This window comes from Lithobates pipiens, unplaced genomic scaffold (genome assembly GCF_037356315.1).
Source record: "Lithobates pipiens isolate NorthernLeopardFrog02 unplaced genomic scaffold, aLitPip1_a1.2 Scaffold_13, whole genome shotgun sequence".
Classification (NCBI taxonomy): Eukaryota; Metazoa; Chordata; class Amphibia; order Anura; family Ranidae; genus Lithobates; species Lithobates pipiens.
This window is the reverse complement of record NW_027507718.1, coordinates 34,820,480-34,843,422: the sequence shown is the minus strand read 5'-3', so window position 1 is coordinate 34,843,422 and position 22,943 is coordinate 34,820,480. Positions and strand designations below refer to the sequence as shown.

At 41.2% G+C, this 22,943-nt stretch overlaps 1 protein-coding gene across 3 annotated transcripts in view; it reads right to left on the bottom strand.

Moving 5' to 3' along the window:
- Window positions 1-22,943, bottom strand: part of KANK1 (KN motif and ankyrin repeat domains 1) — a 246,825-nt gene that overhangs the window by 151,186 nt on the left and 72,696 nt on the right. The window contains exon 2 of one of the 3 annotated variants that reach the window (XM_077475003.1): window positions 13,353-13,493. The exons of the other annotated variants lie outside the window; for them this stretch is intronic. The gene's annotated coding sequence lies outside the window, so the exon portion shown is untranslated. The remainder of the gene's footprint in view (window positions 1-13,352; window positions 13,494-22,943) is intronic. 3 annotated transcript variants of the gene reach the window in all.

Below are 22,943 nucleotides of genomic sequence, written 5' to 3'. Positions count from 1 at the left end.
CCATTCTCAACCAGGGTTCAGTGGAACCCTGGTGTTCCTCTAGAGGCTGCTAGGGATTCCTTGAGCTGTGGCTGATCAACCACCTATTTGATGATGCCTACAGAGTTCAAGGTTCAGCATCACTTATCAAAGCCAGCAGCATGACACCAAACATCTTTTTAGCCGTCTTTAAGGGTGGCATAACCACTTTAAGGGGGACTTCTTCCTACTGACCACTAATATAAGGAGCATTGTTCCTATTGATCCCTGATGAATTGGTTTTAGTAAGGGTTCCTCGAGACATGAAAATTATTTTTGCGGTTCCTCTAGGGTTAAAAGGTTGAGAAAGTCTACGTTAGACTGCTCAGGAACTATACTAGCAACAAGGTACCAGGGCCACTGGGAATAACAGTTTAAATGCATTTACAGTCAAATACTCTATATAAATAAATGCAAGTCTGTTATTACTGTATACATAATAAAGCCCAATTAAAAAAAAAAAAAAAAGAAACAAACAGAGAAATAGAAACTGATAGCAATAGAAACCTTAGAGGTTCAAACCCTTCCTCCCCTTCATATCAAGTCCTTTTATACCATTTATAGCAGAGCCCACTGTAGTAAGCAAAATGAAAGCAACTATGCCAAGCTTGAATTTTAAGGTTGCATTGTTACGTTGCGTCGCTCATACCGAATACCCATACCTTTGCGGTGCGATTTAACCCCATCCAAAACGAATGGGTTCAAATCACACTGCAAAGCCTCGCAAAGGGTTTTAAACAGGAATGTGGTGCGATTCCTGTCCAAATCACGTGCGGTTTCCCACACTGCTCCTGCGTGAACCCAGGCTGAAGTCACTATGACAAACCTGGGTTCACACTAGTGTAGCGCAGATGCACATGCGAATTGGACAGGAATCACACCTCATTCCTGTTCAACTCGCAATTCTTTGCAGTGCAATCCGAGCCCATTCATTTTGCATGGGGGCGCAATTCGCACTGCAATGGTATCGGTTTCAGGTATCGGAGCATTTGCACAACTTGGGCGTGGTGTAGTGGTTAGCACTCTCACCTAGCAGTAAAAAGGGTCGCTGGTTTGAATCCCAACCACGACACTACCTGCCTGGTGTTTGCATGTTCTCCCTGTGTCTGCGTGGGTTTTCTCTGGGTACTCCGCTTTCCTCCCACACTCCAAAGACATGCTGGCAGGTTAATTGGCTTCTGTCCAAAATTGGCCCTAGTGTAGGAATGTGGGTTGGGGACCTTAGATTTTGGGCTCCATGAGGGTAGGGACTGAAGTGAGTGTGGGATCTATGATACTATATGGGTACCTTAAATAAATAATAATATAATATCTGTGCATCTTAATGAGATGCAATGTACGGGGATAGGGATAATTGTAGACATGCACAGTCACTCAGGTTGAACTGGATGGACTGGTGTCTTTATTCAACCTTACTAACTATGGAACTATGTATAAAAGTTATCAGCAACCATCTCAGTATATTTTAACCCCTTAACATAAGACTTTCTATAATAACTCATAAAGTGGAACTCCAGGCAGAAAATGCAATATAACAATAAATGCAGTTTTGTATTTTATTTAACCACTTTAGCCCCAGAAGAATTTACCCCCTTCCTGACCAGAGCACTTTTTGTGATTTGGCACTGCGTTGTTTTAACTGACAACTGAGCGGTCGTGCAACATGGCTCCCAAACAAAATTGGCGCCCTTTTTTCCCCACAAATAGAGCTTTCTTTTGGTGGTATTTGATCACCCCTGCGGTTCTTATTTTTTGCGCTATAAACAAAAAAAAAAAAAAAAAAAAAAAAAAAAAAAAAAAAAAAGCATACATTTTGAAAAAAAAAAAACACATTATTGTTTACATTTTTCTATAATAAATATCCCCCAAAAATATTTTCTTCGTCCATTTGGGCCGATACATATTCTTCTACTTTTTTTTTTTTTTTTTTTAACAAAAATATCACAATAAGCATTTGATTGGTTTGCGCAAAAGTTATAGCGTTTACAAAATAGGGGATAGTTTTATGGCATTTTTATTAATATTTTTTTTACTAGTAATGGTGGAGATCAGCGATTTTTATCATGACTGCATCATTATGGCGGACACATCGGACATTTTTGACACATTTTTGGGACCATTGTCATTTAGGCTTTGTGCATTCATGCTATACAGATGCACTGATCCCTTTGTAAATGACACTGGCAGTGAAGGGGTTAACCACTAGGTAGCAGTGTAGGGGTTAATTATGTCCTGGGGAGTGATTCTAACTGTGGGGGGTCGTGGCTACATGTGACACGTCACTGATCTCTGCTCCCGATCACAGGGAGCAGAGATCAGTGACACTGTCACTAGGCAAAACGGGGAAATGCTTGTTTACATTAGCATCTCCCCGTTCCTCGCTGGCCACCTCTTAAAGGGCAACGTACAGGTACGTTAGTTTGCCTGTACGAGCCCTTCTGCCGATGTAGATCGGCGCGAGGCAGGCGGCAAACGGTTAAAAAAAAAAAAAAAAGTATACGTGAACCCTCACCTGGTAAAACAGCCCATTCAGTTTACAGTAGAAATGCAAGGCAAAACATGAGTGATCACCTAATCTCTGCTCTCAGCTGCATAAGAGATGGAGGTGGAGACTGCAGGGGGGTAAGTCATAGGAGGCAGAGAAAGAGCAGTTCAATGATCTTCCCATTGAAGAGCTCTACGGGGAGGGGGGCATGTCAGCCCAAGTCTTGACCATTGGAGGACAGGCAGCCTGTTCTCCCAGCACAGCCAGAAAATGGACCACACTGGAAAGGATGCAATTATATGCCTAGCGTAGTCAGTTTGAATTCGTAAAGCAGGGGGCCTGCACAAAAGGAAGGAACACAAAAAAGAACAGGATATTTTTAACATGTAATGTACATGGTATCAAATCAGGAATGTAAAATGTTGGGGAAACAAACACTAACTGAAGAAGTGTTGAAATAGTATGAAAACAATAGCTACAATCACCTCCACTCTGCTGCATTGGTCCAATGCTGCAGCTGCCCCCTGCTGGCTCTAAGCTCAAGAGCTGAGTGATCACATGACCACTGATCGCTTAGTGCTTGGTTTTCTCTGAGCAGAAAGTTGGAGACTGTTAGTCACCACTCCGTGTTCTGCCCCTCCAACGGTCACTGGAGCAGTGGACTGTGCAGGGGGTGGGAGCGGCGCACTGAGAGGCTGAGCCAGCTATCAGACAGGCATCTGGGTGGATCCACATATCAGCATGCCGTTTGCCAGTTCACACGAGCTGACAAAGAACATGCTGTCAGGGGAAGACGTCATTAGTTTGTTATTGATCCTTCACTGTCCAATCACAGGCTTGGAGCAAGTGGGTTGCTTTACTGAAGCAGACAAACATTAGGTGGCCGGGGTGGCTGTGCTGTATGGCAAAGCTGTGTAAATCTCAGGCATGCATGGATAGAAATACAAATACTTTAGCTGGAAAACCTCTACAAAAAATATGTATATCAACTGTGCATTTAATGGCTTGCCTAGTGTTCAGATTGAAAATGATTTACGGGTGGGCCACTGTTCACAATACAAACTGAAGCCAACAATTACTTGATATGCAAAGAATTTCCCCAAACTCTGCCATTGTGTATAATTATCTAATAATCACTTGGCACTACAAGTAAAGCGCTCGACAAGTTTGTTGTGCTGAAGGAAAGCCATGTCACCCTCCATGTTTCCTGGCACAAACTTAAAGCAGAATGTAAGGTCAAGAGCTGTTCCCATACAGTATATAGTGATAGATAAAAGTGAAGGCCTGATAGAAGGCTGAAATAGATTTCTCACGGTCATTCCACACCAGTGCCCAATCAGTGTAGAGGGGTCTCTAGAAAAAAGGCTTCATTATACATTTATCAGAGCAGCTGCCCAACCACGTGAGGACAATGCTAGTCATATTTATACATAATAAAGCATTACATACTTGGAGACCATGCAATGTTTTGAAAATGCTAACTGTCTGACTGTTATATGGGTTCTCTGGTGTTAATAAGTTGCTAACCTGTAACAAGTAAACAGATCAGGAGTTCTGGACTTCACTGGCTTGGCTTCATGCTTGGTCTGTCCAGTGCCATTCTGCATTTTCTGAAGGTTTATAATGGCAGCCTTGGCATTTCTCAGCACAGCTTTCCTTCATAGGACTTTGAAAATCACTACTTACATTTATCCTGTACATATACCGACCAGCCATAACATTCAAATCACTGACCAGTAAAGTGAATAACATCGATTATCTCGTTACAATTACAATTCTGAGTGGTGGATGGGTGAAACATTTTGTCCCTTACGTTGACGTGTTAAGGGCAAAAAATAAAATTAAAAAATGAGCATCGCAATTTGTTGTGTATGGGGCTACGTAGCCAGTGTAGGGGTGCCCATGCTGTCCCTTGTCCACCGAAAAGAACCTGCAATGGGCACGTAAGCACCAGAACTGGACATGGAGCAATGGAAGAAGGTGGCCAGGTCTGATAAATCACAATTTCTTATCCCTGTTCCTGCCCAAGGTGCTCAGACGAAGGTGACGTGCGTATCCTGCAGATGTTATCCCAGGGAATGTCAAGTAGCCCACTCCTCCCCATTGGTGGGCTTCATAAGTACCATAAGAAGATTTACACTTTAATGATGTGAATGTACAATGTAGATGTAAAAGCGTTGCATACATTGAAGGTGCTGTACGAGTACTGTAAATAAATAATTGCAGAACAGCAAAACTATACTTGTGGTCCTTCTGTATTTGTAATAGAATGCCAATACCTGAATAAGATTCAGAGCGATGCAACTAACAGGTCATGCAAGAGCTACAGGCTTCGGAAGAAAATAGTCACAGCTAAATTAGCTCACAGCCGTAGATGGTGCATTCTATTTTAATGCAGATATGTGTGACCATTTCCTTTTAAGAGGTCATCTAATGATGAAAAAGGCAAAAACTACAAAAGTGGTGCATTAAGTCAAATTTTTTTGTTAATCATAATATATGATTATTTTATGAATGTGTGTGTGTGTGTGTGTGTGTGTGTGTGATAGAGAGATATACATATACACACACACACACACACACACACACACTATATATACATACATATACACACACACATTATATATACATACATATATATGTGTATGTATGTATGTATGTATGTATGTATGTATGTATGTATGTATGTATGTATGTATGTATGTATGTATGTATGTATGTATATATATATATATATATATATATATATATATATATATATATAGATATTTAGACCCATGCTCTTGTGGAACAGGACCTCCTAATTTTTATTTAAAAAAATATATATTTTAAAATCGGTCACAATAAATAGCGCTCGTTCACATCTTGTGCACCGAACAATTATAATTCCCCTTTAAAAGGAGTTAGTAAGCTGTCATTTGGCACAGGGACTAACTGGTCCAGTCCTATTCAATTAACACCCCGTTGCAATAATTAAATAGTTAAACGGACAATTTTTCCCCATTTAGGATAATACCTTCAGTAAATGTTTATTTGCACAGGATATCCAATAAATCACATGCCATTTCTTTTGAAGTACTCAACACTGGTAACCTTGTTGTTATCTACATATTCCCTCTCCAAAATCCTCTGGCTGGAGCCAGCCTCTATTAGTTAACACTTGACTGAAAGAGTAAGGACACAAGACCGGAATTAATATCTATAGATAAAGGGGGCACTTGGAACAGTCACAAAAAGATAATGTGAATGAATTGACCGATAACTGAGCGATAATTGAGCAAACACATAAAAGGGACCCTACTGGTGCCGAGCCATCAGCTAATCAGTGTGAGTTTTTATTAAATAAACTGTCACGTATTTATCACAGAGTATACATATGGAGCCACTATTTAACTAAAGTATTTTTTGGATAAAACTTTTTTTCATTACATGCTTGTTCCTACTTTTCTTAGAGCCATTACTTTGCCCAGTTGTGGAGAGGATAGCGATATACAGATAATCAGTATATCAATCAGTATAGTCTGGAGAGATGGGGGCGAGAGATACACCGGTGCAATGTAGGGCTCCTGCACACTGTCAGTGTATGCGGTCTTTCATCTTATGAGCAGGCAGTTTCACACCAACATGAATAATCAATGAACTACCAGAGCGCTCAACGTTGCCGTGGTAGTTCATTGAGAACTACAAGCTGTAGGTGTGTATGTCTGGGGTGGGGCCCTCCCAATTTTTTTGAGGGGGGATTTTAGGTGCTTGGGTATAACTTTTTTTTTTCCATTGGGGACAAAAAGTCCCCTATGTGATGATTTTTTGGCGACATGTTCTCTTTAATGAGACAACCACAGGGTCTTTTAGACTGTGGGTGTCTCATTAAAGAGAACCGGTCACCAAAAAATCATTATCCACCGGGGGGGGGGGGGGGGGGGGGGGACTCTCAGCAGAACACCGGAAATGATGTGATGAACGCTGCCCTTCTGGGCCAGGAACGAGAAGGGGAGGAGAGCAGAGGTGATCAGGATTTTTTTTTTCACTATGATTGCTTATTACAGTAATGATCACTGTTTAAACAATCATTTTTACACTGTGAATGGCATCCATTCATGTGCCATTGTGACAGCTGTGCTTGGCCTTGTGCCAAAACCAATCACAGAGATCAAAATAGTACACAATGACTATAAATGACAGCCATTGTTTACACTTGACATGTGTTGGCTCCGATTGGTCACAGTGATCACATGGTACCAGGGCCACATAGCAGCCCGATACAACAATCTGTGTTCTGGTGGACACCACAGGTAAATAAACATGCCGCTGCATGGCCCCTAGGTTAGGAGAGCGTGCGAGATTTGTTTTTAGGACAGGAAGTGAAGGAAAATCCAACAAGATAATGGCATATAAAAAGTCTGATTGGGGTTTTATCTGTTCCCCATTATTCAAAAATGAAAGGTATTTTCTACAGATGCACTTTAAAACAATAAATGGCTTAGAAAACACACATTTCTCGCGCTAAAACCCTCAAGTTGTAAAGCGCTGTGTAAACTGTCAGCACTATATAAATCCTATAATAATAATTTAAAAAAAACGAGTGGGGAAGGTACCAAACACTTGTATTAAAACAGCTGAGCTAACCGATATCTTATTATGACATGAAAACGCACCACATCTTACAAGTGTATTGTGTTTATAAAGGCCAAATACAATAGGTGGGAGTCTTGGTAAAGAAAACACATTGCCATTCAACAGGAAAACAAGGGCCTCTTAATCACATTGCTGGATGTGACCCCAAGGATTCCAATGTTTTCCTTACTGAGGAATGTCAAGTATCTTCTGCTATCTCAGGTCACTAAATAAACAGTGCTGCCACCACAGTTCACATAAGGTGAAGACAAAAAGTTAGTGCAAGAAGCATTATTAGTTTAAAGAGAACTAATTAGGCTACTGTCACTTCAAAATTTTCTGCTTTTGAAGAAAAAAAAATAAAAAGAACATATAAATGTATAAAATGTGTATACAGTAAATCAACCATGAACTTTGTAAATACTAGGCGACATAACAGGTTCCTGTTAGAGGCAGCACTATAAAGGCCAGCTGTATTTATCTTCCCATCACTAGGCCACTAGAAATCCTTGTGCAAGTTTAACCTTTAAAGATCCGCACTATAGCCGAATGACAGCTACAGTGCGGACCTGCACGAGTGGCCTGCGTGCCCCCTTCAGTCTGAGACTCGCTGGATCACAGATCGGAGTAAGGGGTCGATCCCTACCCCTTACCACGTGATCAGCTATCAGCCAATGACCGCTGATCACGAGATGTCAACAGAGTAGGTAATCGGCTATTTTTCTCCTCTCGCTGTCAGTGTGAGGAGAAAAAAAAAAAAGCCGATCACCAGCGGCAGTCCCGCTCACTGCGATGTGCCGACAGATCCTCAGTGCCCACCTGTGTCCCCTACAAGTGCTGCCTGCCAGTGCCCACAATCAGTGCCTGGATAGTGCTGCTACACATCAGTGCCATCTATCAGTGCCCATCAGTGTCACCTACCAGTGCCCATCCGTACCAACCATCTGTGCCACCCATTAGTGCCATCTTATCATTGCCCATCAGTGCCGCCTTATCTGTGCCCATCAGTGCCGCCTTATCTGTGCCCATCAGTGCCGCCTTATCTGTGCCCATCAGTGCCGCCTTATCTGTGTCCACCAGTGCAGCCTATCAGTGCCCACCAGTGCAGCCTATCAGTGCAGCCTATCAGTGCCCACCAGTGCCGCCTCATCAGCGCATATCAATGAAGCAGAAAAATGACCTGTTTGCATAACAAACTATTAAACAGGATTTATTTTTTTTCCAACATTTTCCATCTTTTTTTGTTTGTTTAGCAAAAAAAACCCAGCTGTGATTAAATACCACCAAAAGAAAGCTCTATTTGTGGGAAAAAAAACGATCAAAATGTAATTTGGGTACAGTGTTGTATGACTGTGCAATTGTCGTTCAAAATGCATCAGCGCCGAAAGCTGAAAATTGGTCTGGGCAGGAGGGGGGTTTAAGTGCCCAGTAAGCTCCAGAAGGTTTTACCCCCTTCCTGACTAGGCCATTTTTTGCGATACCGCACTGCGTTGTTTTAACTGACAATTGCGTGGTCATGCGACGCTGCACCCAAATAAAATTAATGTCTTCCCCATCCCCCCCCCCCCCCCCAATAGAGCTTTCTTTTGATGGTATTTGATCACCTCTGAGGTTTTCATATTTTTGCGCTTTAAAAACAGAAAAAAAAAAAAAAAGGACTGACAATTTTGAAAAAAAAACAAAAACAAACTAATTTTTTACTTGTTATATTATGCTATAAAACATTCTAAATAAAAAAAATTAAAATATGTAAAAAAATGAATTTCTTTATCAATTTAGGCCAATGTGTATTCTGCTACATATTTTTGGTAAAAAATAAATAAATAATAATAAAAAAAAGTGTATATTGATAAACTATAGGATAGATTATGACCCCTTTCACACTGGGGCGTTTTTCAGGCGCTTTAGCGTTAAAAAAAGCGCATGTAAAGCGCTTGAAAGAAGCCTCATCTGCAATCCCAATGTGAAAGCCCAAGTGCTTTAAGAGCCCTTTCACACTGCCAGCGCCCGAAAAACACTCGTAAAGCGCTGCTTAAACTAGCGGCACTTTACCAGCGTTTTTTCGTGCGCTAGTGTGGCGCTTTTAACCCCTGCTAGTGGCCAAATAAAGGGTTAAAAGCGCCTGCAAAGCGCCGCTGCCAAAAGCGCCTTGCAGGCGCTTTGCCGGCATTTTGCAGGCGCTTCCCATTGATTTCAATGGGAAGGGGCTCTTTAGGAGCTCCAAAAGCGCTGCAAAGAAGCTGCTTGCAGGACTTTTTTTTTTTTTTTTTTTACACCCTGCCAGCGCAGCACCTCAGTGTGAAAGCACTCGGGCTTTCACATTGGGATCGCAGTTGCGGCTTCTTTCAGGAGCTTTACAGGCGCTTTTTTTAAGCTAAAGCGCCTGAAAAACGCCCCAGTGTGGAAGGGATCTCAGTGTGAAAGCACTTGGGCTTTCAGATTGGGATTGCAGATGCTTTTTTTTTTTTTTTTTTTTAAATGTAAAGCGCCGGAAAAATGCCCCAGTGTGAAAGGGGTCTTATGGACTTTTTTTTATTGTTTATTGTTTTACGGTTATTGCGGCAGACAAATCTGACACCAAAATTCACGGACACTGTATAAATGACACTGGCAGAGAAGTGAAGGGGTAAACACCAGGGGCAATCAAAGGGTTAACTGTGATCCCTGGGAGTGTTTTCTAATCCTACGTTAACACCCATGCATTTTTTAGTGCGTTTTGCAGTTTTCAGAAACGCACTACTGTCCATTTAACATGGTTTCTATGGTACTAGATCACATCTATGCGTTTTGTGGGCGGTGAACTTTTGGAAAGAAATCAGGGACTTTTTTCCCCATGATTTGCGGCTAAAAGATTTCAATGGAGCTGCACCAGAAATGCAAATGGTGCATTTGTGATGCGATTTTTGCTGTTTTTGCGTTTATGGTTCCAGATTCCACTAAAGCACCCACCCGCAGACTCCGACAAGCCTTGCCCTCATTAGCATGGGGGTAAGGTGCTTTGGAAAAAAAAAAAAAAAAGAAGGTCTAATATGTATTCGGAGGGGACCCCACGTCGCTTTCCTTGTGGATTTTTTTTCCCCGCCAATTATTTTTATATTCAGCTTCCAGAGGGAACCCCACCGACAGCTGTTGACTCATCAGTTGTTAGGGAAGCAGTGTCCGGCTTCCTGGGCCCCTCTGAATCGGGAAATCCCACCGACAGCACATGACCCACCTGCTGTTAACCCCTTTACGACCGGTGCACGACGATGTACATCCATATTTTGAAGAGGGATATATCGGTAATGGCAGCAGCTGCTGACACAACCAAGATATCCATCTCTTCAGGCGCCTGTGCGTACAATATTGGTGGTCTCTGCCGATTCGCCGCGAGATCACCGCCATCGGCAGTGGGAGAGGTGCCACTCCCCCTCCTTCGGCTCTCCCGCGCCCTCCGTCTCTTACCGCAGCCTTCGGTAGGGATTGGGTCCTTTCATGTCCTGGGTATGGAGACGAGTGAGGCCAAGATGGCCCCCACCCATCTCTATACCATAGCAGGGCGAAAGCGACGTCAAAACGTCACTTCCGCCCATACCTCTTAAAAGGCACTTTTTTTTCAATGTAATTTTTTCAAATGTCAATTTGTTTTTATTTATTTTTTATTGCATTTAAGTCTAAATATGATATCAGAGGACTTTGACCCCATATCTCATATTTAAGAGGACCTGCCATGCTTTTTTATATTACAAGGGATGTTTACATTCCTTGTAATAGGAATAAAAGTGATACAATTATTTTTTTTTTGTAAAAATAAATACAATCAAGTAATTTTTTTTTAATAACACTCTGTCCTGACGAGCTCGGGTGCAGAACCAAACGCATATGTGAGTAGCCCCCGCATATGAAAATAGTAGTCAAACCACACATGTGAGGTACCACCACGATTGGTAGAGCGAGTGCAATAATTCTAGCCCTAGACCTTCTCTGTAATGCAAAACATGCAACCTGTAGAATTTTTTAAGTGTTGCTATTGGAGATTTGAGTGTAAAAGTTTGACGCCATTCTACGAGTGGGCACAATTTTGAAGTGTGACATGTTGGGTATCAATTTACTCGGCGTAACATTATCTTTCACAATCTAAAAAAAAAAATGGGCTAATTTTACTGTGGTCTTATTTTTTTATTCAAAAAAGTGAATTTTTTCCCAAAAAAGTGCCCTTGTAATACCGCTGAGCAAATACGGTGGGAAAAAAGTATTGCAATGACTGCCATTTTATTCTCTAGGGTGTTAGAAAAAAAAAAAAACAATATATAATGTTTGGGGGTTCTAACTAATTTTCTAGTAAAAAAACAAAACAAAAGAAAAACGGTTTTAAACATGTAAACACAGAGTCTGAAAAAGAGGCTCGGTCCTCAAGTGGCTAATGATGCCAGCAGCCTCTGCTTACAAAAACTAGCGTCTGAGCACTGGCATTTAGCAGAGTTTAGGAGCAGTCAGAATTTTTTCGGTTTTTGTTTTTTTTTAGCTGCTGCAGAATGTGCTGGCAGAGGTTTTTTTTTTTTGTCTGCCATGAAACACAAACAACACTGCTAAAAGAATTTGTGTGCATGAACGCATAGTATAACATGCAGGGGAGTTTAGAGGCAGTAAAAAAATAAAAAAACACATCTGGCACCCAAAACCGCAGTTGTAATAACACCCAGGGTCTATGAGGCTTAATAGTTAGTTAAAGTGGTTAAGCCACTCTGACCTGTTAATAGTATCAGCACTGTCTCCTAATAACAAGTGCCCCTGTGTGTGTGATTTATAAAAATAAAGCAGTATATACACCTCATTTCAGAGCGATTCCCAGCGATCACGTGACCGGCCAGCTCTCTCCACTACCTGTCTGACAGATGCAGCGGGCGGGGCCGAGATTCCCCTGCTGACATCAGTCAGGAGGGGAGGAGGAGAGAGCCAGGCAGTCACATGATCACTGGAGCAGGATTTTTTATTTTTTTGGTTAACAAACGATTTAAAAGGACTATTCAGAAACAAGTCCAAACATCAATAATTCACAAGATGTACAGGTTTCTAAAAAGGTATTCATTCAGAATGAAAATCAAACAACAGCTAGGTAGTCTGATTTCAGTTACCAAATAAGCACACGGCCATAAGGTACAAGTCTAAGTATTATACAGCTAGGCCTATCATTCACTTATTAGAAGTCTGTGTCCATTCTTCAATATCTAACCTTTACAGTAGCCCTGTAGGCAGATAGTGGTGATGAAATAGACATTGTGGGAAACACTAGAGCATTCTGCTATGACATTATCAAGCAATACTTTGAACAAAGGTTCCATCATTTATCAAGTTTAATTAAATTATGTCATTATAGAGTACGGACACACATGGTGTCTGGAAAGGATATTCTAAATAATACAGTACTGTTGTAGAGCTAAAGTCAACACCCATTTTTAAAATAATCTTGCACTAAGGCAAATATATAGGATGTCATTGGTGACCTCTTCTTAAAATGCTGCAATTATGATTCAGTGGGTTTTTTTGTTTTCTTTTTCCAGTCACGAACCTGAAACAAGTAGGAATGTAAAAAGTCAAACTTTTCTTCATTTGTTGATTTTTTGTGACTCCTAAAGCTGAACTTCAGGAACATAACCAACTTTTAAAATGTGCTAATTTACAATAGGTTATTTGATAGGTTGGACTTTTCTCTTGTATTTACAACTTACATTTTAACTAAGCACTGGGAGTACAGCTATCGCTATACTCCTGGCGCTCTAACAAGAGCCATGCCGATTTCTCACACAGCGGCAGCTCTGCCCATCTCTCCCCTCCGCTGTCCATATACAGAAGACTTTGTATATTGTGTATTATGCAATATGCAGACGGACCAGTCATCTTCCTGCTCAGCAGGGAGCAAGCGGATGTTCATGGGGCGGATCACCACGGATCCGCCCCATGTGAAAGAGGCCTAAGAGTATATGCCTGTAAACCCCTGAAAAAGCCATAGCGTGCATGGATACATTGGCTAACATGGAGGGGAGTTTCCAGGCAGAAAAATGGAGGAGCAGTGTCTTTGAGCTTCAGTGTCCTTTGACATCTACAACTGTACAAAATATTCCCATCAGAATAAAAAAAAACAAAAAAAACAAACAGTACAGCTAAAAGATAGTTCTTAAAAATAAAAACCACTGCAGAGTTTCAGGCTGGAGACACCAGTTAAATGAAATCATAGTAAAGTCACAGAAATCCATACCTTGTACTGTGGCTTTAAGAAGCTGCTACGATGTAAGGATTCTTCACGGGATTGTATTAGAGGAATATACTCCTTTTGAGCATTCTTGTCATTTTAAAGTGAAATCCATCCACTGTCTTCTGCGGTTATCCACTGTAAATTCTGAGAAGAAAAGCTCAGGACTTTACATGGTGGAAGGAGAACATGTAGATCAGAGATGTATAACGGCAGATTTATAATGGCAGCTCGGTTATTATGGAGATTAGCTCACATGCATCCCTATTCACAGTTAATGTAGTAAATGACTGACCAGGACTTGCTGCTTTCAAGGTCACTAGTTACCTAGGCATTCTCATCTAAACATAACAATACAAAAGGCAAGCCTTTTTTCCTATCAGTAGATTCAACATGATCCGATAGTAAAGTGGTTGTAAACCGCTGGATGCTTTTTTTGTTGGACCCTGCAAGGCAATGTCATAATGTGATAGCCTGCATCACATATAGCCACGGCTATATACAGGACCCAACAGAAAACAGAATGCAACAAAAATCAGTCTTCAATCAGTCAATCAATCTTTGTTCTTGTAATGCAGGGCACACATGGGTCAAAATTCCCAACAAATTTTCTTTAAAAAAAAAAACTGGAAATTTTGTGCATTTGTGATAGGATAGTGCCATCATTGATTTCGAAATTTTTACCTCATGTTGCTACAGAAAAGAATTTGTGATTGGGAATATTCTTTCCTTTCTGGGAATTTTCTTTTTTTTATGCTCATGCACCTTTCTTTTTCGATCTCTCGCACAATTCCCGCATCTATTAGAAAATAATTTTTCAAAAATTTCCAAGGTGCCGATCACTCAAATTTGACGGCCGCACAAAAATCAGCCATTGCTGCGGCCCACCAGGGGTTTTCGAAATTCTAACAAACATTTTTAGTTAAGATTTGCAAATCCATGTATGACTGGCCTAAGGCTCCTTCGCACCAGTGAGCTTTGCTGAATGTCCAGTGCCTTGAAAAAGTATTCATACCCCATGACATTTTTTTCACATTTTGTCATGTTACAACCAAAAATTTAAATGTATTTTATTGGGATTTTATATAATAGACCAGTGATGGCGAACCTTGGCACCCCAGATGTTTTGGAACTACATTTCCCATAATGCTCCACTACGCTGTAGAGAGCAGGAGCATCATGGGAAATGTAGTTCCAAAACATCTTGGGTGCCAAGGTTCGCCATCACTGTGATAGACCAACACAAAATGGCACATAATTGTGAAGTGGAAGGAAAATTGTATTCAAAATTTTTTAGAAATCTATATCTGAAAAGTGTGGCGTGCATTTGTATTCAGCCCCCTTTACTCTGATACCCCTAACTAAAACCTAGTGGAGCCAATTGCCTTCAAAAGTCACCTAATTGGTAAATAGAGTCCACCTGTGTGTAATTTAATCTCAGTATAAATACAGCTGTTCTGTGACGAGGTTTGTTAGAGAACCTTAGTGAACCAGACAGGTCAGGGATAAAGTTGTGGAGAAGTTTAAAAGCAGGGATTGGTAATAATAATAAAAAATTTTTTTTATATATTAGAGATAGATAGATATATCTATCTATCTATCTATCACAAACTTTGAACATCTCATGGAGCACTGTTCAATCCATCATCCGAAAATGGAAAGAGTATGGCACAACTGGAGACTTACCAAGACATGTCCACCTAAACTGGCAGACCGGGCAAGGAAAGCATTAAAGTGGTTGTAAACCGAACAACAGTCTTCCTCTATACAAAGATACCTACTTACACCGGGGCTGCCCAAAGAAATACGATAAGGTCTGGCACTCTTGGTTGGCTGACCCCGAAACAGCCTAAATGGAGGGGGGGAGCTGGGCTGCTGAGGGGACTCTGCTCTCTCTCGCCCCCCCCCCCCCCCCCCCCGGGTTTTAGGTTTTTTTTTTGTTTTTTGTTCTCTTGTGAGTTCAAACAGGGGATAGAACATAATATGTCGGTTAAGTTGGGGCTACCAGTGACATACCCTTACAATTGTAGAATGTTGAAATGTCATGTTGCAATGCATATCTTTATGTCAATTGATGACCCTTGTATATACTGTAAGCACTGTTGTTATAAGTGTTGTCTGTTATAAAACTCTTAATAAAAATATAAAAAAAAAAAAAAGTGGTTGTAAACCCTTACAAACCACTTTGACCTACAGGTAAGCCTAGATTAAGCCTTACCTATAGGTCCAAGAAATAGCTCCTAAACCTACACGGTTTAGGAGATATTTACTAAAAAGACAGGCGTTTACAGCCAAGAGGCCCTGAACACACCATCCCCACTGTGAAACATGGTGGTGGCAGCATCATGTTGTGGGGATGCTTTTCTTCAGGAGGCACATGGAAGCTGGTCAGAGTTGATGGGAAGATGGATGGAGTCAAATACAGGGCAACCTTAGAAAAAAATCTTTTATGCCGTGTACACATGGTTGGACTTTCCGGCAGAAAAAGTCACATGGAATCTTTTCATCGGATATTCTGATGGTGTGTGGGCACGATCTGACTTTTTTTTTATTTATTTTTTTTCGAAAATTCTGACGGACCTAGAAATAGAACGTTTTAAATCCTTCCAACACCTTTCAATACCTATCGGGAAAACCATTCGTCTGTATGCTGTTCCGATGGGCCAAAAACAACGCATGGGCAGCTATTGGCTACTGAACTTTTTTCTGTCATACGTGTTGCAAGTCACCGTGTTCTAGACGATCGGACTTTGGTGTGATCCTGTGTAGGCAAGACCGTTTCAGCGGAACTTCGTCGGGAAAAACCGTCAGAGTTTATATGTGTGTTCGCGGCATTAGAGTCTGCAAAAAACTTGGGACTCGGTTGGAGGTTCACCTTCCAGCAGGACAATAAAAATACAGCCATGTGTTAGAATGGCCCAATCAAAGTCCAGACCTAAATCCAATTGAGAATCTTTGGCAAGACTTTAAAACTGCTGTTCAGACGCTCTCCATCCAATCTGACAGAGTTTGAGCTATTTTGCAAAAGAAGAATGGGCAAAAATGGCACTCTCTAGATGTGCAAAGCTGGTAGAGACATCCCCAAAAAGACTTGCAGCTGCAATTGCAGTGAAAGGTGGTTCTACAAAGTATTGACTCGGGACTGAATACAAATGCACCCCACATTTCACATTTATTTGCAAAAAAAAATTGAAAACATCTTATCATTTTCCTCCCACTTCACAATTATGTGCCATTTTGTGTTGGTCTATCACATAAAATCCCAATAAAATACATTTACGTTTTTGGTTGTAACATGACAAAATGTGAAAAATGTCAAGGGGTATGAATACTTATTCAAGGCACTGTATAGCTGGTGCTGTACACTGGGAGACACAGTGGCAATCTCAGCACATCTCACCATTTACTATGAACCACAGAACATTTGATGACTTATATGTCATTTCAATAATACACTGAAAAAAGTACTGCATGCAGCATTGTTTTCAGCATACACCACAGCCACAATGTGGTGTAATTTCACAGACATAGGAAACCAGGTATTTTGCCTCGTCAATGCTTTGGGGCTGTGCTAGAAACATCTGACAACTTAGCCTCACTGCAGTGAACAAGCAAAAATGTTTCCACAATGTGTACAAAAACACTACAAAAATAATACAAAAGCAAAGAAAATTGTGGTATAAGCTGTAGGCAATATTGGTTTTACAACAGCTGGTGCTTTGCTTTGAAAGGGAGGGTGGATTAAAACCAAGGAAAGGAAGAATACATATACAACATGTATGCTGTTCATTGCGCTTCTATTTTATTATATTGTAAGTTCTGGAAAATTTGCTGTGTTTTCTTTAAACTTTTTTTCAGCATTTGTACATTTTACAACCTTCACAGGAAGTCCGATAGATATCCCCTGTCATTTGATAATAACAGGGGTCATAATAACAGGTTGGGTAAACTTAGGTCACTTGAAGGTCTAAAATTCCATTCCTCATCTATGGTGGGAAACTTCAAAATATTTTTCCCATCACATTCAAATGTACCTTTCTACTAAAGTAATTAGGTAATCAAACCCCCCCCCCCCAAATAAATAATAAATTAAAAAAACTAGAAGATGTTTTATACATTATTCCACAGTGGGGAATATCCAGGGGCGGACTGACCATTAGGGCACTCAGGCACTGCCCGAGGGCCCCATGCCACCAAGGGGCCCCATCAGGGTTGCCAGCCTCAATAAAACCAGGGACAGTATGTAAACTGCGTTTTTTTTTTAAATCCCAAGATTATAGCTGCCCCGCCTCTCCAGTACCTTTTCAGTGTGTGTATGGTTATTCCAAGGGCACGGCCAGCACAGAAATTCCCCGATGCGTGGGATCGCGCATCGCGGAAGTAAACAGGAGGACATCCAGGGGATGTCCTCCTGGCAATTGGCGTCCGCGCTGCATCTGTCTTTCGGCTATAGCGCGGACGCCTAGTGGTTAAGACCCTACAAGTTCAGAAACATTTGTTATTTAATGCAGGTACTTAAATATCGCAGCACTTTACATAATTATTATACATTCATATCAGTCCCTGCCCTCAAGGAGCTTACAATCTAAGGTCCTTAAATCACATTCATACATACTAGGGCCAATTTAACCTACCAACATATCTTTGGGGTGTGGGAGAAAACCCACGCAAGCACAGAGACTCCAGGCAGGTAGTGTCTTCTTTGGGATTCAAACCAACGACCCTAGTGCTGCCAGGTGGAGGCACTAACCACTTAGCCACTGTGCTGCCCTGAAATTCATATGTATTCTATTCCAGGCATACAACTCTGAATGCATACGGAACCTGTCACCATACTGAGAAGTAGAGACATAAAAAGTACTATGAATAAAAATCACAGATATTGTACTCTAATACTGTTGTATGGTGTGCAATGGGTTGGGCTGCTACATTCTGTATGGAGATAGAGATAATGAAAGAAAGAAAAAAAAATAGCTTTAAATGATTTTCAGTATTTTGTTTTTTGAAGCTGCATGAATGTGAATATAAAACACAATCCAAAAGATAGCCAGAAAGTACAATGGAAGATGCAGGACTGCTTCAATGTGCCCATGGCCTTGTACTTGCATTTCTCTTAATAGATGGCATTGTGCCTTTACCACTCCATTGGCTCATCCTATATCACAGGATCTTCATCACAAGTAGATTAAGGCAGTATGTTGGAAACCAAAGACCGACAACAAATCCCAAACACAACAGCTCTTTCGGTTCAGAATCAGTTTAGCGCAAAATAAAAGAGAAAGAATGAAAATAGAACTGCATATGCTAACAAAAGGTCCCAGAGCTTGATGGATGGAGTCACTAAGTGCTGCCCCCAAGTGCTTGTCCTCCGATTGTTAGTTTGGGCTTCCCTTTGTGACGTAGTTTTAACCTCTTGACAGCACCAAATGTCATCTTAACCACACTGCAAACACATGGGTTACCCATACAAAAAGGTCTGCTGGCTACCAGTCTTGACTTGTGAAAGCCAAACTTAAATAATACGCATAGTCATATTTTTAAATAGGCTGCCTCGATATAGGTCAGACATTTAACAGAGCTATATGCTCCTTAAATCTGATACAAACCAAATGTCTTCATAAGAGTGTAAGCTCCTTGAGGGTATGGGGCTTATGTGAATATGTAAATGTACAATGTATATGTAAAGCGCTGTGTAAATCGACGGCGCTATACAAGTACCTGAAATAAAAGGGTTTATAAACCCAGGACCCTGAATTCACCATATCTAGTCTCCCATGGTAATTTGAACATGGAAATGCAATTATTTTAGTAAACAAACTGCTAAAACCCTTTTCTCATCAGCAGTACATAGCAGTCTTGTAGTCTTCTATCGGTGTCTGGTTAAAGCTTGTAGGAAAAGTTTTCATTCTCCTCTGACTGTTCTATGAGGCTGCATGACCCCTGACCCTCTGTCTGGACAGTTCTGATTGGCTCTGGGTTGATCACAAGAAAAAACACAAAAAACACAATAGATCAAACCGCCTTTTTACACAATGCGTGTTAACCCCTTAGGTTCCACAGCGAGTACAACCAGCATGCTTTACTGCATATACAGACTGATTTTACTGTTGTGGGTTTAGTAACACTTTTAAGGGGAATTACAGCCTCTAAGCCCAAAACTGCTACCACCCTCCTAACTCCTGTAGAAGACATATGCTTATACTTACCTATTCTCAGGGCACTGTGGTCTAGCGGTCACATGATCTTCCTAGCAGCCAGCTTCAAGGGAAAGTACAGAAAAAGGGAAGGGAGACTCCCCTCCATCCACTCACCCCCTGCAAAACGCAGCTTACCTTTTGCAAAGAGGCCTTTACAAGGATTGCAGAGTTGCCCAGGAGGCATTACTTCCTCCATTCATAGAATGACGGAAGTAAACAGTGGCTGGAAAGAAGAATGCAAATTTTCATTGGGAGGGAGAAGTTCCTCTTAAAGAGGAAGTAAACCCTCATGGGTTTACTTCCTCTTTCATTCCCTGCAAAGGCAAAGCATAATGGACTACTATGCATCGCATAGTAGCCCATTATGTGTCACTTACCTGACACAGGAGCCAGCGAAGTCGCCGCTGTCCCCTGTAGTCCGCCGCATCCATCTTGCTGGTGGCGTCTCGCAACTCCGCCGCTGTCATTCGGCGAAGCCGCGATGACGTCACTCCCGCGCATGCGCACGGGAGTCGACACGCCGTAGACAGCGGTGCCCGTTTTCGGGCAAATATCTCCTAAACCATATAGGTTTAGGAGATATTGCTTGGACCTACAAGTAAGCCTTAATCTAGGCTTAGCTGTAGGTCAAAGTGGTTTGTAAGGGTTTACAACCACTTTAACTACTCTGTAGTGTTGACCACTGCAACACAGATCACATATCCACTGTCCATGTTCTTTACAAACTAAAGCCCTTGTCCGGACCCTTACTGAGTTGGAATGATCTCTCCTTAACCAAAATCTGGCAAAGGTTGAAAAGTGAATCACAGGTATATGGCAACTAAAGCCGCGTACACACGGGTGGATTGTATGGCCTACTTAGTCCGTCATACAATCCGACGGACAGTCCGTCCTACTTTCGAATGAACGGACTTGACCACACACGGATGCACAAACAGTCCGTCGAAAGCTTGCGCGATGACGTGTACAGCACGTACGACGGGACTAGAAATTGGACGTCCAATACACAGCAATGCAACCTTCCGCCGTATAAATCCTTTCTGAGCATGCGCCATTCTTAGTCCGTCGAACTAGCCTACTCACGAGCGGATTGACCGCTGAAACCAAAGTATGACGGACAGTATTTCGAAAAATCAGAAATACTTAGTACGCCAGACTGCACGCTGAAAAAGTCCGCTGAAGCCCACACACGAGCGGACTGTCCGCTGAAATGTGTTTCGGCGGACTAAGTAGGCCATACAATCCGCCCATGTGTACGCGGCTTAAGGCTTAAGGCCTCATGCACACTGGACGTTATAAAAAGGTCAGTAGATTGTGCCACGTTAAAAAAAAAAAAAAAAGTACTCTTTTAACGTATGCGTGTTCTAGCAAACCTATACTCCCACAAAAGGTTAGTGCTCAAAAACATTCATAAATGCCATATTTACAGTTAGACCTTTTTTAAAACTCCTCTTCCAACCCACTAGTTCTTGGGGTTTTTTTTCAGCCAGAAAATGTCCCTGTCAAAAAACGCTGATAACAGCCTACGTGTGTATGTACACATAGGTAACATGCTGGGGAGTTTACTAGCTGTAGGAAAAAAAAAAAAAAACACATCTGAAATCAAAAAACAGCAGCTGTAAAAACGTCCAGTGTGCACGAGGCCTTATGGTCGCTAAACTAGAAGTGAAATCCAAGCTCCGACTACTCAAGGGTAAACTGGTTTAGAAAAGGTAGTACTGTGCCTAGGAGTGCAAAGATTTAATTAGAGCACATTATTCAGACTAGATGTTTTGTTTTCATTCACTCATTTATCAACACACTGTAAATTTACTTAATGTATTTTAAAGGACGTACCTGTTCCAAAGAAGAAAATAAACGATTGAAATAAGCCATTACAGTGAGAAATATACTACTTTCCTAAACCACTCTAGGTTTCTGGCTCTCATGTTCATGAGCCTCTAGTTCAGGGGTAGGCAACCTCAGCCCTCCTGCTCTTTTGAAACTACAAGTCCCATGAGACACTGCAAGACCCTGACAATCACAGGCACAACTCCTAGAGGCCGAGGCACAATGGGATTTGTAGTTTCACCACAGCTGGAGGGCGAGGTTACCTACCCCTGCTAGCATTTGTACATTCTAAGGTTCATTTACCTAAACTAGAGCACTCAGAATCTGGTGCAGGTGTGTATAGAAACCAATCAGCTTCAAACTTCAGCTTGTTCAATTAAAGTAATTGTAAACGATCACCTTCTAAAACAACCCATTCACTTTAACAGCTTGCCGACCATATACTGTATATACCTGGCGGCAATGCAGCTCTTGCCCTGGATCATGTACCTAGAACGGCGGTCTGCCTATGTAAACAAGGCAGATTGTTGTTCTGTCCGTGGAAAAGACAATAAGCAGGAACATAGATCTCTGCCTTCCTCTAGTATAAGCACCTCCCACAGTTTAGTAAAGCACAGGCTAGGCACACCATTAACCCTTTGATCGCCCCTGATGTTAACCCCTTCCAGCATCATCAGTACAGTGACCGTGCAGATTTTTTAGCACTGATAGCTGTATTAGTGTCACTGGTCCAAAAAAAAAAAAGTGTTAAAAGTGTCAGTTAGTGTCCCCACTGTCTGCTGCAATATTGCAGTCCCACTAAAAGGTCACCGATTGCCGCCATTACTAGTAAAAAAAGAAAGAAAAAAAAATGGCATAAAAATATCCCATAGTTTGGAGACGCTATAACTTATGGGCAATCCAATCAATATATGCTTATTGCCATTTTTTTCCAAAAAATATTTAGCAGAATACATATAGGCCTAAATTGTTGAAGAAATTAAATCTTTTTTTACATTATTGGATACGTTTTATAACAGAAAGTAAAAAATCGTTTATTTTTTTTCAAAATGGTCAGTCTGTTTTTGTCTATAGAGCAAAAAATTTAAATCTGCAGAGGTGATCAAATACCATCAAAAAAAAAAAAAAAAAAAAGTTACTTTTAAGCAAGAAATTTAAATTCCAAGTGCAAATACGTATTGGAGCAGGCACTATATGTTTTGGTGATTACAAGTGAAGTTACATCCTTCCCTTTTTCACAAACGTGTGAACCAGCAAATGTTTCAATGAAAATGGAGAAGCCCCCACCCCCACTCATGTACCCACATGTCAGATTAGGTAAATCAGTGGCACATCCTTGCCAGCATGGTCTTTGGTAACAGATTTGCATGTCATGAGATTACTCAAGCAGCAGCTTTCATTTTGTCATATTTTATTTCGTGTGCAAACAGAATCCAACAAACGTGCACAAAAGACCAATTACTAAAGCATGATCATAAAAAAAAAAAAAAAAAGAGTAAAGTCACAAAACTGAAACGGTGCCCCAAGCATAAACACATTCCAGTGTGTACAGGAAGTACAGGAGCCTGGT